The 14,451-nt window shown below is 51.3% G+C and overlaps 1 long non-coding RNA gene across 1 annotated transcript in view; it reads left to right on the forward strand.

Moving 5' to 3' along the window:
- Positions 1 to 14,058, forward strand: part of LOC132657166 (uncharacterized) — a 37,371-nt gene extending 23,313 nt beyond the window's left edge. Inside the window, exon 2 of the long non-coding RNA XR_009594941.1 lies at positions 10,952 to 14,058. This is a non-coding gene — a long non-coding RNA (uncharacterized LOC132657166). The remainder of the gene's footprint in view (positions 1 to 10,951) is intronic.
- The last annotated feature ends 393 nt before the right edge of the window (positions 14,059 to 14,451 follow it).

The following is a 14,451-nucleotide window of genomic DNA, read 5'->3' on the forward strand; positions in this document are numbered from 1 at the left end:
ATAGCAGGCTGCCTTTCTCACATGAAGCCCTTTCCAGCTGATTTCCGTCCATTAGGGAATGAAGGCAGTTAGTGGCAGTTTAGGAAAATGTTAAACTTCACGTGTGGAAGTGGCGTTTTCATACCAAGTTCCCATCTGCACACACACTTGACACACCAGTCCTCCGGCGCTTTTAGGACAAGATCTGTGCCTTGTTGATGTTCACCCAAGGAAGACGCCTGGCTCCTTGAGGAACCTCCACTCACGGGCTGGCTTGACTTTTTTCCAGCAGATGGGGAAACGGGGGTTGTGGTGTGTCCATGCACCCCTAGCCAAGGCCCAGGCGGCTGAGACTGGGGGCTCCTGAGGCTGGGGTCCGGGCCCTCTGCCAGCCCCAGGCGGGGTCGCATTCCACAGGCTCTCAGGGAGCCCACGCCAGCTCCAGCTCACTCTGTCAGCACCTGCTGGGGAGGCTATTGATTACGCAGGTCTCTGTGGGTGGCCTCTCCCCTGGGAGCCTGTCCCAGCCACGGCCAAAGCCTGTGTGAGTGAGAACACTCGGCGTGGCTGCAGGAAGGCCAGCTGCATGGACTTGTGTGAGCACCAGGCTGCCTTGGGGTTCCCCCGGCAGCGTGGAGCCACTGGTTGCCCGGGTCAAAGGTGGCCCCCTTCCCGGGTGCGTGGGGGGTCTTGCCCTGGGCCTGGCCTGTGCCTGCTCCTCTGGGGAGGGCTCTGTGTCTTCTCTGTGCAGCCCAGCAGCTAGGCCTTGGACAATGTGGGGAGGATGACGGCCAGTTCCCCACCCCTGCCCCCGCCCGCCACCACCTGCTTGCCGTGGCTGGGATTTCACTGGACTGGGGAGGAATTCTTTCCAAGGAGTCCCTTCTGGAGGCCTCATCTTTCCTCTGGTAATTTATGAGACATTTGCTGTTGCATCTGGACCCTCCCTCAGGGTTTTGAGTGTTACTGTAAAGGTTTTATTCTCACCCTAAAAGTGCAAGACAATTGCTAGTTTTGTTCCAGGAAGTCTATGACTTTTAAGAATGAAGAAAGAGTCTTTTCTAAGAGATGTGTATAGCTAGCTGTGTGACCTGAGTGTGCTGTCATCATCTTTCTGGACCTGAGACCACACTTCAGTGAGCAGGCGACTGTCTAGATCCGGCATAGACCCACCACGCCCCGATATCCTGACCACCTCTGCACAGTCAGAGAAACGGTGCCTGGTGTCGACCGAGAGTCCATTGAACAAAAACGGCTGGATCAGGTCTTCCTAGAGCAGTGCTGATGGGGTGGGGAGCCTGGGAAGATGAGCAGCAAAGGAAACAGCAGAAAGAGCACTTCAAACGTGTTGGCAGTGGTCTAATCTGGCTGGGCAGAGTTGGAGCCTCCACTCTGCACTCATCTGTGTGGCCTCAGGGTAGGGCTGCTCTCTCTGATCCTGACCTCAGGCCAGGGGAGCTCAGAGGGTGGTCAGGAGGCTCAGAGCTGTGACCAGGCTGTGGGCTTGGGGAATGGGTTCCTGCTTTAGCGTGCAATAGTTTTCATCAGCCACATTCTGGTTTGTAGCAGCTTGGGTGACTTCCCTTAATTCACGCCTGGTTCTGGGTTCTGACCTGGGGACAAGGCAGTGGAGGCAGGAGAGGAGGTCAGCCTGGTTCGTGGTCAGGGGCCAGGCATGGGGACAACGGCCATGAACCTCAGTCCACAGAAAGTCTCTTGACCACATAACACTATGAGAAACTACCTGCTTTTTTTCTCTTGGCTCTGAAACTTGTGTGGAGTTTGCAAAACATAGAACTTCATATAGCTGAAGTATAGAGCTTCATTTAGCCAGTCTTTGAGAACAGGTCTGCTAGTTAAAAACTGTTAATATCTCAGTTTTCCTTTGTCTAAGAATTTTGTATTTCCTCTTCCTTCTGCAAGTGTGGTTTCAGTTCAGTTCAGTTCAGTCGTTCAGTCGTGTCCGACTCTGTAACCCCATGGATGGCAGCACGCCAGGCCTCCTTGTCCATCATCAACTCCCAGAGTTCACTCAAACTCATGTCTATTGAGTCAGTGATGCCATCCAACCATCTCATCTTCTGTCATCCCCTTATCCTTCTGCCTTCAATCTTTCCCAGTATCAGGGTCTTTTCCAATGAGTCTGTTCTTCGCATCTGGTGGGCAAAGTATTGGAGTTTCAGCTTCAGCATCAGTCCTTCCAATTAATATTCAGGACTGATTTCCTTTAGGATGGACTGGTTGAATCTTCTTGTAGTCCAAGGGACTCTCAAGACTCTTCTCCAACACACAGTTCAAAAGCATCAATTTTTCAGCAGTCAGCTTTCTCTATAGTTCAACTCACGTTCATACATGACTACTGGAAAAACCATAGCTTTGACTAGACAGACCTTTCTTTGCAAAGTAATGTCTCTGCTTTTTAATATGTTCTCTAGGTTTGCAATAGCTTTTCTTCCAAGGAGCAAGTGTCTTTTAATTTCATGGCTGCAGTCACCATCTGCAGTGATTTTGGAGCCCCCCAAAATAAAGTTGTCACTGTTTTCCACTGTTTCTCCATCTATTTGCCATGAAGTGATGGAACCAGATGCCATGATCTTTGTTTTCTGACTGTTGAGCTTTAAGCCAACTTTTCCACTCTTCTCTTTCACTTTCATCAAGAGACTCTTTAGTTCTTCACTTTCTGCCATAAGGGTGGTGTCATCTGCATATCTGAGGTTATTGATATATCTCCTGGCAGTTTTGATTCCAGCTTGTGCTTCATCCAGCCCAGCGTTTCTCATGATGTACTCTGCATAGAAGTTAAATAAGCAGGGTGACAATATACAGCCTTGACGTACTCCTTTCCCTATTTGGAACCAGTCTGTTGTTCCATGTCCAGTTCTAACTGTTGCTTCCTGACCTGTATACAGATTTCTCAAGAGGCAGGTCAGGTGGTCTGGTATTCCCATCTCTTTAAGAATTTTTCACAGTTTGTTGTGATAAGTGTGGTTTGTGCAAACGTGAACTTCTGGTTGATGGTTCTTTCCTCTCAGCACTTGAACCTGGTCATGCTGCTTCTTTCTGGTCTGCTAGATTTCAGATCACAAATCCCCTGTTATCAACTTGTTCTTTAGTAAGTAATGTGTCAGTTTTCAAGATATTTTTCTTCATCTTTAGTTTTCAGAAGTTCCACGTTGATGTGCTGGCGTGAGTTTCCTTGGGTTCACTCTAGTTAGGCTTCTCTCATCTTGAGTCTGTGCACTCCTCTGGGCTGCCTTGTATTGTGGGATTGGAGCTCAGGAGCTGCTGCACTGAGGCTCCCTGTGGTGTTGGTGGAGGCTGGGGGCGGGACCAAAGAGCCCAGAACAGTTGGGGGAGGGCGAGGCTGGCCCTGCAGGGGGCCTGCCTACCTGCCAGCTACGTGGCTGGGGGAGAGGAACCTGGTGTCCGCTACCCCTGTCCTCTGGCTACAGAGAGAAGAGAAACATCATGCATGTCTCTCGGTGGCTCTGTCTTGCAGGCTTCTCCTGCCCTTACTTCTAGACCAAAGGAGCCTAGGGAACCACACTGCTTTTCTCCAAATCTCCACATCTCCAGTCAGCCTTTCTTTTTCTCTAGGCTTTAGGGTCCTTTTATCATCCTCTGTTTATAATTTCCGGGGTTATCTACTTGTATTTAGAGGACACATCAGAGAAAAGTGAGCTTACCCCATCCTAATACAGACCCAGAGAGTTTAAGTGGATTTCGAAATACAGAAATTTCCTCTGCATTTGCAACAGAGGTCAAGAATAGCTGCCATGGCTGTGGTTTGAGCTGAAACAATGCATTTTCAAGGCCATTTGTGTCGGTATGGAGATCATCTCGTTTTAAATTTTAACAGGAAGTGTATAAAGCCGCTTGATACTACTTGTAGTTCAGACAGTATTAGCTGTTGATGCAATCAATGACTAGGTTGAATTTCTCCTTTTTTTAAACTTTAGTTATTTATTTTAATTGGAGAATAATTAGTTTACAATATTGTGATTGTTTTTGCCATTCATTAGAATGAATCGGCCATAGTTGTACAGGTGTCCCCTCCACTCTTCCCTCCCGACCCTATCCCTTCCAGGTGTCACAGCGCAGTGGCTTTGGGTGCCCTGGGTCACACATCAGCCTAGCACTGCTCATCTGTTTTACATATGGTAATGTGTATGTTTCAATGTCATTCTCTCAAATCAGCCTCACCTTCTGCCACTGAGTCCAAAAGTCTGTTCTTTGCGTCTGTGTCTCCTTTCCTGCCCTGCCCGTAGGATCGTCGGTACCATCTTCCTGGATTCCATATATATGCGTTGCGTGTGTGTGTGCTTAGTCACTCAGTCGTGTCCGACTCTTTGCGACCCCATGGACTGAAGCCCTCCAGGCTCCTCTGTCCATGGGGATTCTGCTATTTGTCTTTAGGTTGAATTTCTTAAGAAACATTATGAAATCTGCAGCAAGAGCTAGTTTTCAAGGCAGTTCAGTGTTTGATAACAGGGTTTGCAGGTGGTTCTTCTGACCAGGAAGGAGCTCGGGAGCCCTTGGTAGCCGGTTTTTGTTCTACCACCTCGATTTCCTGGTGGAGCTGCTGAAGGGTTGATGGGTCTCTGGGGACCAGAGCTGCGTGTAAGGTGTGCTGGTTTCAGGGCTGGGCACTGCCCCCACACGGCTGATCTAAGCCCCCAGCATGCTGTCACTCAGCTGGGATGTGAAGAGGTGGGCAGAGTGGGCTTCCTAGGTGGGCGGGGCAAGCTGGCCCCAGCAAACTGTTGACCAACACCCTCCCAGGAAACCTGGCTTCCGTGCCACCCGCGTTGAACAGCTGCCGTAGGCATCATCGTACACTGGAGGCTGTTCACTCAGAGTGAGCTTCCCCTTCATAAAACACACACACGTATGGGAAAGCCGCTTTCTGCACGACTTCATTTTAATAGAACAGAACAGGGGAAGAAATAAATCAGATTTTTACTTTTCTGCACTGGGCCTGAAAACCAGCTTAACCAATCCCACTCTTTTCTTTCTCCGCAAATATTTACTTTTGGAAGGATGAGCCCTGCGCCCCATGTGGTAGATAGGATCACAGATGAAGCAATGTTTCTTCATGCCATTTGCAGAGACAGTAGCCTGGTTTGGATCCTGAAAAAATGGCAAGTCTTGTTTTAAATGTCTTTTGTGGTGGCATGTGTGAATATATCAAAGTGGTAAATAATCTGCTTCTTTGAAAATCAGAGTCTCTCAGTCAGCAGTGTGTGTCCCATCCCTGCCCGTGAACAGGGACCGGGGGGTGGGGTGGGGGGTGGTGCTCTGGGGCACGCCTGCTGTGACCCGTGTCTTCAAACCTCCTGTTTTCTGTCCCCTCCTGGCCCTCCCCCCAACGGTGACTGTGCCCAGAACAATGGCACAGACAGCTTCTACATGCTTCCTCTCATCTTCTGGGACTCTGGCCTTCAGACCTGGGGTCCCCCCAGCTTTCCTGGGGGTCTGCTGCTTTCCAGGGGTGAAGGCAGAGGTTTCCTGGACACCCAGCCCCTCTGAGTCCCCTCTCACCTTCCCACCTTTGTCCCCTCATCCCGTCAAGGCACTTTCATGCCCCATGCTGAGATCAGGAAGAGTCTGGGGTTGTCAGAGTAGCCCCCTGGGGCGTGTGGTCCTGGTGGGGGCTGCCCAAGGGAGGGGTCTAGGAGGTCTGGGAGGTCTGGGAGGGAGGCTGGGGGCCAGGCTGAGCGACGTGTGGGCACACAGCCCCTGGACCTGCCACATGGAACCACCCACAGCCCTGTCACACCCGCCATGTGGAACTTTGATGGAGTTTTAGGTGCAGGGAGGCTTCACCCAGAAATCTTCCCCTTGACCAGGCATTCCTTTAACAAGACACGGAGCTTCCGTTTAATAATTGGAGGTGAAAATGCAAATGCTTGGAGAATTACTGCGCTGGCTTTGAGTTCCAGGATGAATGTGGCGTTTCAATTTCAGAAAGGAGTTAGGAAGCAGGAGGCCCTGGGCGCCACGAGAGGGCAGGAGGGCAGTGAGATCCGGCTGTGGTCGGTGCCCGTTTCTGCCCATCCCCTGCTCTTCTCATCTGCTCCAGGCCAGAGGGATGGAGGGCTACCTCTGTGTGACACTGGGCCACCTCGGGGCTGGGGTCACCTTGGGCCTGGGATCACCTTGGATCTGGGGCACCTCGGGTCTGGGGCACCTCTGACCTGGGGCCACCTCAGGTCTGAGGTCACCTCAGGTCTGGGGCCACCTCAGGTCTGGGGCCACCTTGGGGCTGGGGTCACCTTGGGCCTGGGGTCATTTCAGTTCATCTTTGGCCTGGGGTCACCTCAGGCCTGGGGCCAAATCAGGTCTGAGGTTACCTCAGGTTTGGGACCACCTTGAGTCTGGGGCCACCTTGGGTCTGGGGCCACCTTGTGTCTGGGGTCATCTTGGGCCTGGGGCACCTCGGGCCTGGGGTCAGGTCAGGCCTGGGGTCACCTCGGATCTGGGCCACCTTGTGTCTGGGGCCACCTTGTGTCTGGGGTCATCTTGGGCCTGGGGCACCTCAGGCCTGGGGTCAGGTCAGGCCTGGGGTCACCTTGGGTCTGGGGCCACTTGGGTCTTGGGTCACCTCGGGTCTGGCCTCTCCCACAAGAAGGCTCTGGGAAAGGTGATTCTTAGGAAAAGCCGAGGGGCTTTAACAGAGTGAGGTCAGGTGCGGGGGGCACTGGACATGTGGGCACTGCCTGCTGGAGCAGAGTTGGGGGCCTATGGGCCTCAGCCACCCAAGTGGAGCAGTTCTTGCTGGGACGTGGCTGTTGAGGTGGCCGGGTGCTTCCAGGGAGAGGGAGCTAGTGCAGGGATGCACAGCCTTGTGGCAGGGTTGGCGTGGGGAGAGGTGTGGGGGGAGCACAGCCTGCATCCCTGGGGAGGGGCTGTAGGAACACCTGCCCCAGCAAGGCCGCCCTGACCCCCTGCCCCTGACATGGGGGATGTGGAGGTTGAGGCCTCACTGGTAGTTTCTAAGGAGCCCAGGGAAACAGAGACCCCGGCTGCCCAGGGCCCTCTCAGCACGGCAGGACCACTGACTTCGGGACCTGGCTGGTCGCTGCAAGCGGCAGCACACCCGAGAGAAACCAGCACACAGAGCTCACGCTGAATCACGTTTCTCTCTGATAACATTTAACGTCAAAGGAAGTGGAGAAGAAGTAGGCCCAGATGAGCCGGCCGCAGTGCATTCTCTGCTTGGGGTTGTTTCGGTTTCTGGGACTTCTGCTGGGAGGCTGATCTTATTCGGGACATTGGGATGCTGTCATTCAGGATTCATTTCACAGCAGAGGCCCAGGTTCTCATCCGACCCGACTTCTTCCAACAGAGTAACATGTGTTTCTCATAAAGTCGTATGTATTTATCAAAGATGTAAATGAACAAATGCCATATCCACAGTGTACTGTGTAAATGTGTATCAAATATTTTATGCCCGATGAAGAACTTTCTCATCAGAGAGTGGGTGGCGAGTGGTGTCCACACCAGGACCCTGCTCTGGAGAGGAGGACTGCCCCGCCCCTGGTCTAGGCTGAGGTCATGGCTCCCTTCTGGGTGGGGGCAGAAAAACAGGATACTCGGGGGTTTGGGATGTCAGACCCCGGGGGTGGGTGGGCGTGTGATCCCCGAGAGGTCCTGTCCCACCCCTGTTACTCTGCCCAGGGTGGGGCCTGGTGGGAAAGCTGACACAGAGCTTAGGGATGACCCACCATTAGGACTGCTGTTGGGTCTGCTCTTAATTCTTTCCTGTCATCTGGGCCTGTCTGCTAATCAGTCCTGTCTGCTGCTAAGGATCTCCTTCCCAGGGGAGCCCAGGGCCTCACTAAGCTCTGTCAGGACACCCGCCCCTGCCCAGTCTGCTCTCTCAATGCCGTGGGTTTTCTAAGCCACTGCGGTCAGTGCTGTGTCATCCAATTCTCATCTCACAGCAAAGCCATGATGAACCCCACCCGGCACCACAGCATCACTTTCTGTTCCAAGTGCTTTTCCAGCATTAACTGACTCCTCGTCCACAGGCCTGAGCAGGATGACGCCCTCATCAGCCTCCTTTGCAGATGAGGGTGTGGAGCCCAGGGAGGCCCCTCTGAAGGTTAGAGCCATGAAGCCAGGTGGGCACCGGGCCAGCCCATCTCCTGAGCACACATTGGGGTCAAGCTGCCCAGGAATGCCAGTAGCTCCGGGGCTACGAGGCGGAGTGACCCCGGAGACTCCACAGGTGAAGACTTCTGGCGCTATTGCTCAGAGCCCAACTTAGTGCATCAGGAAATCTCCTCAACATTCCTTCCGGGCTTTGGGTAGAGCCAGAGGGGAGCCGTGTTCCCTGCAGGATGTTCCTGGGCACACAGTAGGCCTTCATGCACGTGTGCAGACACCCCAGTCCACTGGCCTCAATGGCAGAGCCTCAGATGAGTCTGCGGCTGCAGATGAGACCACGAACCACAGCTGTGGGCTGCCACTGATCTCATCAAATACAGGAAGTTTAGGCATCGGCTCGTGACTAATTTCAGGAAAATTTATTGTGATTGAAAAAGAAAACTTCTGACTAGAAGACAGATTTCTTCCCAAGCTTGTGCTTCCACTTTTGTTACCTGCCTGGTCTCAAATTCACTCGCAGGAGGGGGTGCCCGGGGATCTCCCCACTGATGGCTCTCAGGGTGGGGGGTGAGGGGGGACATAGACTCAGAGTGTCTTCAGTCAGCTCCCTTCCTGGGCATCCCCTCCATGTGGGATTCAAGCGCTTTTCACAAAGGGCACCCACTGGTCACCGTGTTGACCAATGTTGCTTTCTGTTCTTTCAGCAGTGTCCCAGCCTCCCCAGTGTGTGAGGGTCCTCGCACCCCCGATCTCCAACCCCCCCCCGCCCCCCCAGGGCTGGACAAGACATTTAATGTAAACCCCTGCTTCCTGCATGTTTCCAGAGTGCACATCTTTCTCTGTAACATCAGAGCCAAACCCAAAGAGAAGCACGAAAGTCCCTGGGCAGCGGCCCTGCAGATGGATTTCCCGTTTCTGCTGGCGTCCCCCCTCCCCCCGCCTCCCAGGGCTCAGCGTGTAGAGGGAAGGGCTGCTAGACTTCGTGTCTGTGCTTGGTGGGAACTATTAAATTACTGCGGGATGTTTTCGATTATGCCACACATCAGTGCCTCAGCCCGCGGCCTGGAAGCCACATGTACCCGCGGCCGCTGGTGCCCCCGCCCCAGCCCACGCTGGCTCGCGGAGCCCCTCGGTGGCACCGACCGGCCAGGATGGAGCTGGAGCAGCCCAGGGAGAGGAAACAGCAGTAAACTCGGAGCCTCGCGGCTTCCTGGAGCCAGGACGCTGGGGTTGGCTTAATTGCTCTGAAATGAGAAAGATTCGGGGGTTTTCAAGAAGTCCCAGAGGTGCACTTGCCAAGCCTCAAATATTAGCTTGAATTACAGTTTCTAATCCCGCCCTCTCCCCTCGCCTGCAGCTCTCCTGGAGGTTTGTCCTGGGCTCGGGGCCTCGAGGAGGGAGGCAACCAGGAGGGGCGGCCGAGGCCCCCACCACACAGAGGCGCCCAGGGGGAGCACGCTGCTGGGCACCGGCCACCGTGCTGCCCTGTCCTCATACTCCAAAGCGGGGGTGTCGCAAAGACCCGGAGCCCCGAGGCTGGCCTTCCTCCGGGGCAGCATCTGCGGCTTCTTTCAGGTCTCAGAGCGGTCCTGAAAAAAAGATTAAGAAGCACTAAAAGAGAAAACGGAAGTGTGATAACACACTTGAGGGGTTTTCCTGGGAGAGAGGGTGGATTTAGGAAGTGACTGGAGGCGGAAAGGGAGGGTCTGACCTCACTGGGGGCCCGCTGCACTGAGTAACTGGGGCAGGGCAGAGGATGCTGCGTGAGAATGAGCGCTGAGTCATGGGGGATACTGGCCAGGTCAGTGCAAGGGACTGCAGGGGGGCAGAGCACACAGCACAGGGGAAAAGTGTCCCCCACACTTAGGGAGGCTGCTGCCGATGTGGCCGCTGTCCCAGCTCACGAGGTGGGCACTTCCCGGCCAAGCCTGGGGACCAGGGCTCTCTGCAGGCTCACCTCCTCCCAGCCCCCCTTAAGGCACAGCCTTCTGGCTCCTTTGCTGCCTAGGGAAACAACGGTCCTGGGTGTTCTGGAGTCACGGGCCCTTGGGGGGCATTCCTCCTGGGTGATGGAGACTCAGAATCTTCAAAGCATTTGTAGAGAAAAAGAACAGGGAGAACTGTTTTGAGAAAACCAGCAAGAGATGAGATAGGAAGACAGAATCTCAGGGACCCTGGGGCTGTCAAGGCCAAGATGTGAGGAAAACAGGGCAAGTGCATGGTGTGTGAGCTGCTGTCACTGCCACGGCTCAGGCTGTGCTGGGAGGTCGTCTTGCCTGCGCTCACACTTCCTGCAGGACGACCTCAGTGGGAGAGTTCCCTGTGCCAGCGATGGCCCTGTGACAGGGGCGCCATTGCCGGGGATAGTGTCTTCCTCCTGCCCGTCTCCACTCGTGGGGGTAACTCAGGTTTCCCCGAGTGGTCCCTTGTGGTGGTGGTGGTGACAGAGGTGTCGCTATGGTTGCAGCAGGAGGGCCCAGGTCAGTGTGTGCTGGCCCTGCCCCATCGAAGACAGAGGACTCGGGAATCTGGAGACGACTGATTCCAGGGCACAGCACGGCCTCCAGGATGAGGGCAGCAGCTGAACTCCAAAGGGGAAGCACTGAGGGGGGAGTGGGGGGACATTGGGGGGTGCAGAGAAGGCTCCTGGGGTGGCGATGGGCCCATCACACAGGTTGTTGATGCAAACCATACAAAAACTTTCCTAGGGGTGAACTATTGCTTTCATTCTTTTAAGTGATGGAACTAAAAGCCCAGAAGCGTATTAGTTAACATCAGCTATTGTAACAATTAAGCCACTGAACGTGTCAAGTTTTAAAAATGACAAAGCTTTATGTTTCTTCTGTTTAATCCCAAATAGGTCCCTTCTCGAGGAGCACAGTTCCAACCACCCTTCAGAGGTGTGTCTCTCTTCACTTGGGACTTGCCATTTTCTTTTAAGGTGCTTTGGCCCCTGTGGTAAAGTTGATTTAAAATTTGGTGAAAATGGTATTTTTGACCTGGAATGAACCATAGCAACAAATAGTTCAAACACCATATTTTAATCATTAACGAACATACACTCAAGGAGGCTGAGGATTGACCAAGGTCTCAAAATTAGGTCATACAAAAATCAGCTCCTCAAAGCAGGAGCCATCACGCTTCCTGATTTCAAGCTATACTATAAAGCTACAGTAATCAACACAGTATGGCACTGGTGTAAGAACAGACACACAGATCAATGGGACAGAATTGAGAGCCCAGAAATAAACTCAATTGTATAAAGTCAACAGATATTTGACAAGAGAGCCAAGAAGACTCAATGGAGAAAATACAGTTTCTTTGATAAATGGTGCTGGCAAAATTGGATAATCACACATAAAAGAATAAAATTAGACTTCTCTTTTATACCACTCAAAAAAATTTACTTGGAGTGAATTATAGACAAATTAGTGGTAAAGAACTCACCTGCTAATGCAAGAGACATAAGAGACGTGGGTTCAATCCCTGGGTTGGGATGATCCCCTGGAGGAGGAAATGGCAACCCTCTCCAGTATTCTTGCCTGGAAAATCTGCATGGACAGAGGAGCCTCGTGGGCTACAGTCCATGGGGTCACAAAGAGTCAGACATGACAGAAGCAACTTAGCACATATCAGTGACTCAAAACCATGTTATTCCTGGAAGAAAATCTAGGGGAAAAAAGTCTCCTTGACATAGGTCTTGGAATGATTTCTTGAAAATCACGCTACAACCACAAGCAACAAAATGAAAAATAAACAAGTGGGACTACATCAAACTAAAAATCTTCTGCACAGCAAAGGAAAACATCAATAAAGTAAAAGGACAGCCTACAAAATGGAAAAAATAATTGCACACCATATATCTGATAAGGGTTAATTTATCCAGAATATATAAAGAATTCATACATCTCGATAGCATCAAATGAAATAATCCAATTAAAAGAGAGGCAGAGGATCTGAATAGGCATTTTTTCCCAAAGAAGACACACAGATAACTGCAGGTTCCTGCAAAGATGCTCAACACCACTAACCATCAGTGAAATGCAAATCAAGACCACGAAGAGACATCATCTCACACCTGTCAGGATTGATGGGGCTTGATTGTGACTGAGGTAGGTCAAATACTGAAAGAGAACTACTGCATGATGTTACTTACATATTAAAACCACAACAAGCCCTAACCTACCAAACTGATAGAAAAAGAGATCTGATTGGTAGTTTCCACTCTGAGGAAGGTGGTCAAAATGTAATACCATTGTAAGATGTAATACCATTGTATTACCGGTAACATAATAACATTGTAATACCATTCTAAGATGAATAAGGAGAAGAGCTGTGATGCACAGCACAGGGGCTATAGTCAACACTGCTCTGTGGTTCACAGGGAAGTTGTTGGAGTAAATCCTAACAGTTCTCATCACGAGGAGATATTTCTTTCCCCTCTTTATTGCATCTATTCAGGATGATGGATTTTAGCTAAAGGAACTGTAATCATTTCACAATATATATAAATCAAGCCAGCGTGCTGTACACCTTAAACATATACAGTGATGGATGACAATCATTTCTCAATAAAACTGGAAAAATAATACTCTCGGATACTAAAAACAAGATTCTCAGGTCTCTCTCTTTAAATAAATCAGTTTATGCATTTGGTTTTACAGATGCTAATGAAAAATTTGCTGAATGGGCCAGAATAAAGATAAGATTTTTTTTCCTTCCTCAGTAAATTAAAAAACAAAGAAACCACAGATTGAAATCAGCTCCTATTTTAGACACAAAGCAGGGGCTTCAGAGCTCTTCGAGGATAGTGTGAATGCTTCCATGAGGGATGGCCATGCACGAGGCTTAAGGATGTGGTAAGCACTGGGCACTCTTCCCATTTCCTTCCAAAATACGCTTCCCTCTGTTGGCTTGTAAGGAGTGTTCCCAGTAGGTGACAAGTAAGCTTTCTGATGCATCATCTGCAGGCGGATTTGATTCCAGCTGACTTCTGTGCTTCCTGGATCTGCGGGTGCAGCAGGTGGGGGGAGGGACCCAAAGGCCTCATCAACTTCAGGCCCCTCTCTGCGTGCAGGTCAAGGCCTGGCTGCAGAGCAGAGAGGAGGGGAACTCAGTGCTTCTGAACAGAATACGGGAGATGAATCACGCGGCACAGGGCACACACGAGGAGGGATGAAGGGGTGTCGGTGGAATCTCACCCTCTGGTTCACTTCCCGCCACAGCCCGGGTACCAGAACCATCCTGTCCTCAGAGATGAAGGCCTGGGCTGGCCGTCTCCACTGCAGAATGCATCCTCGCTCACCAGTTGGACTTCCACATGAGGCACAGGTGACAGGGTCCGTGGAGCCAGCAGTGATCATAACAAAGATCAGGTTGTGGACTCCAGGCATCAAGTCTCTTTCTTATCCACACCCTCAACACCCTCTTCCTACCATTAAACAGAAGATAGAGGAAAGAGTCTAGCAGCACTGAACCTCTACAATAACAGGGTGTGGCGCGCCAAAGCCCAGGAAACAGTCATCGCTGCCTCTCCGCCTTGAGGACCAGCGTCCCCCTGCCAGGGCCAGGGTGGCCGGGCCACCTCCCCAAACCTGGAGACACACATTCGTGCCCAGAAGGCTGTGACCAAAGCGGATGTATGCAGACAGAAGGCCAGTTTGCACAATAACTTTTTTAAGTGAGAGAAGTAATTTGTAAGATAAGAGTCATTGCTTTTAGCAGGGCTTTGTTGCTGTGAGGGTCGTCAAATCTTCAAATGTGCAGAACTTGTGAAGACCCCTGATGCACGCTGTTGGAAGACACACAGTCTTCTAGAACCCCCTGCATCTCTTTTCCCCTAGCGACAAATGATCCTGCAGCCATGGTTGGCAATGGGGAGTGTATGTCTGAGGTTCGGAGGGTTTGAACTTAATCAGTCGCGTAGAACGAAGTGGAACTGGAAATAAATTACTTGGATCTTGAGTACATTAGGCTCCTGAGCTCTTCAAAGACTTAAGCAATTTCAGTGGAAATCTAGGCTCTCCCACCAGCAAAGGCAAGACGCAGACACACCACAGGACTTTAGGGGGCTCTTTTAGACAACACTGAAACATTGGGGAGATTTCATTCTATCGTTCAAATCAGCTCCTTGGTAAAGGCAGCTGCTTGGCTGACAGTGAAGTCAGGATGAAAAACACAAGGAGGGCAGGTGGGACACAGGGCATCTTTTCTTTTCAACTGTAAAAGTTTGGTGACCGATTGCTTTATTTTATTATTTTTCACAATTTTATTTTCTGATTTTATTTGGTTTGTGATATTATTTTCTTTGGGCTTATTACAGTAAATGTGCAATACTTTTTGCTTCTTGGAGAATTAAGT

The sequence above is a fragment of the Ovis aries genome, chromosome 9 (assembly GCF_016772045.2).
Source record: "Ovis aries strain OAR_USU_Benz2616 breed Rambouillet chromosome 9, ARS-UI_Ramb_v3.0, whole genome shotgun sequence".
NCBI lineage: Eukaryota > Metazoa > Chordata > Mammalia > Artiodactyla > Bovidae > Ovis > Ovis aries.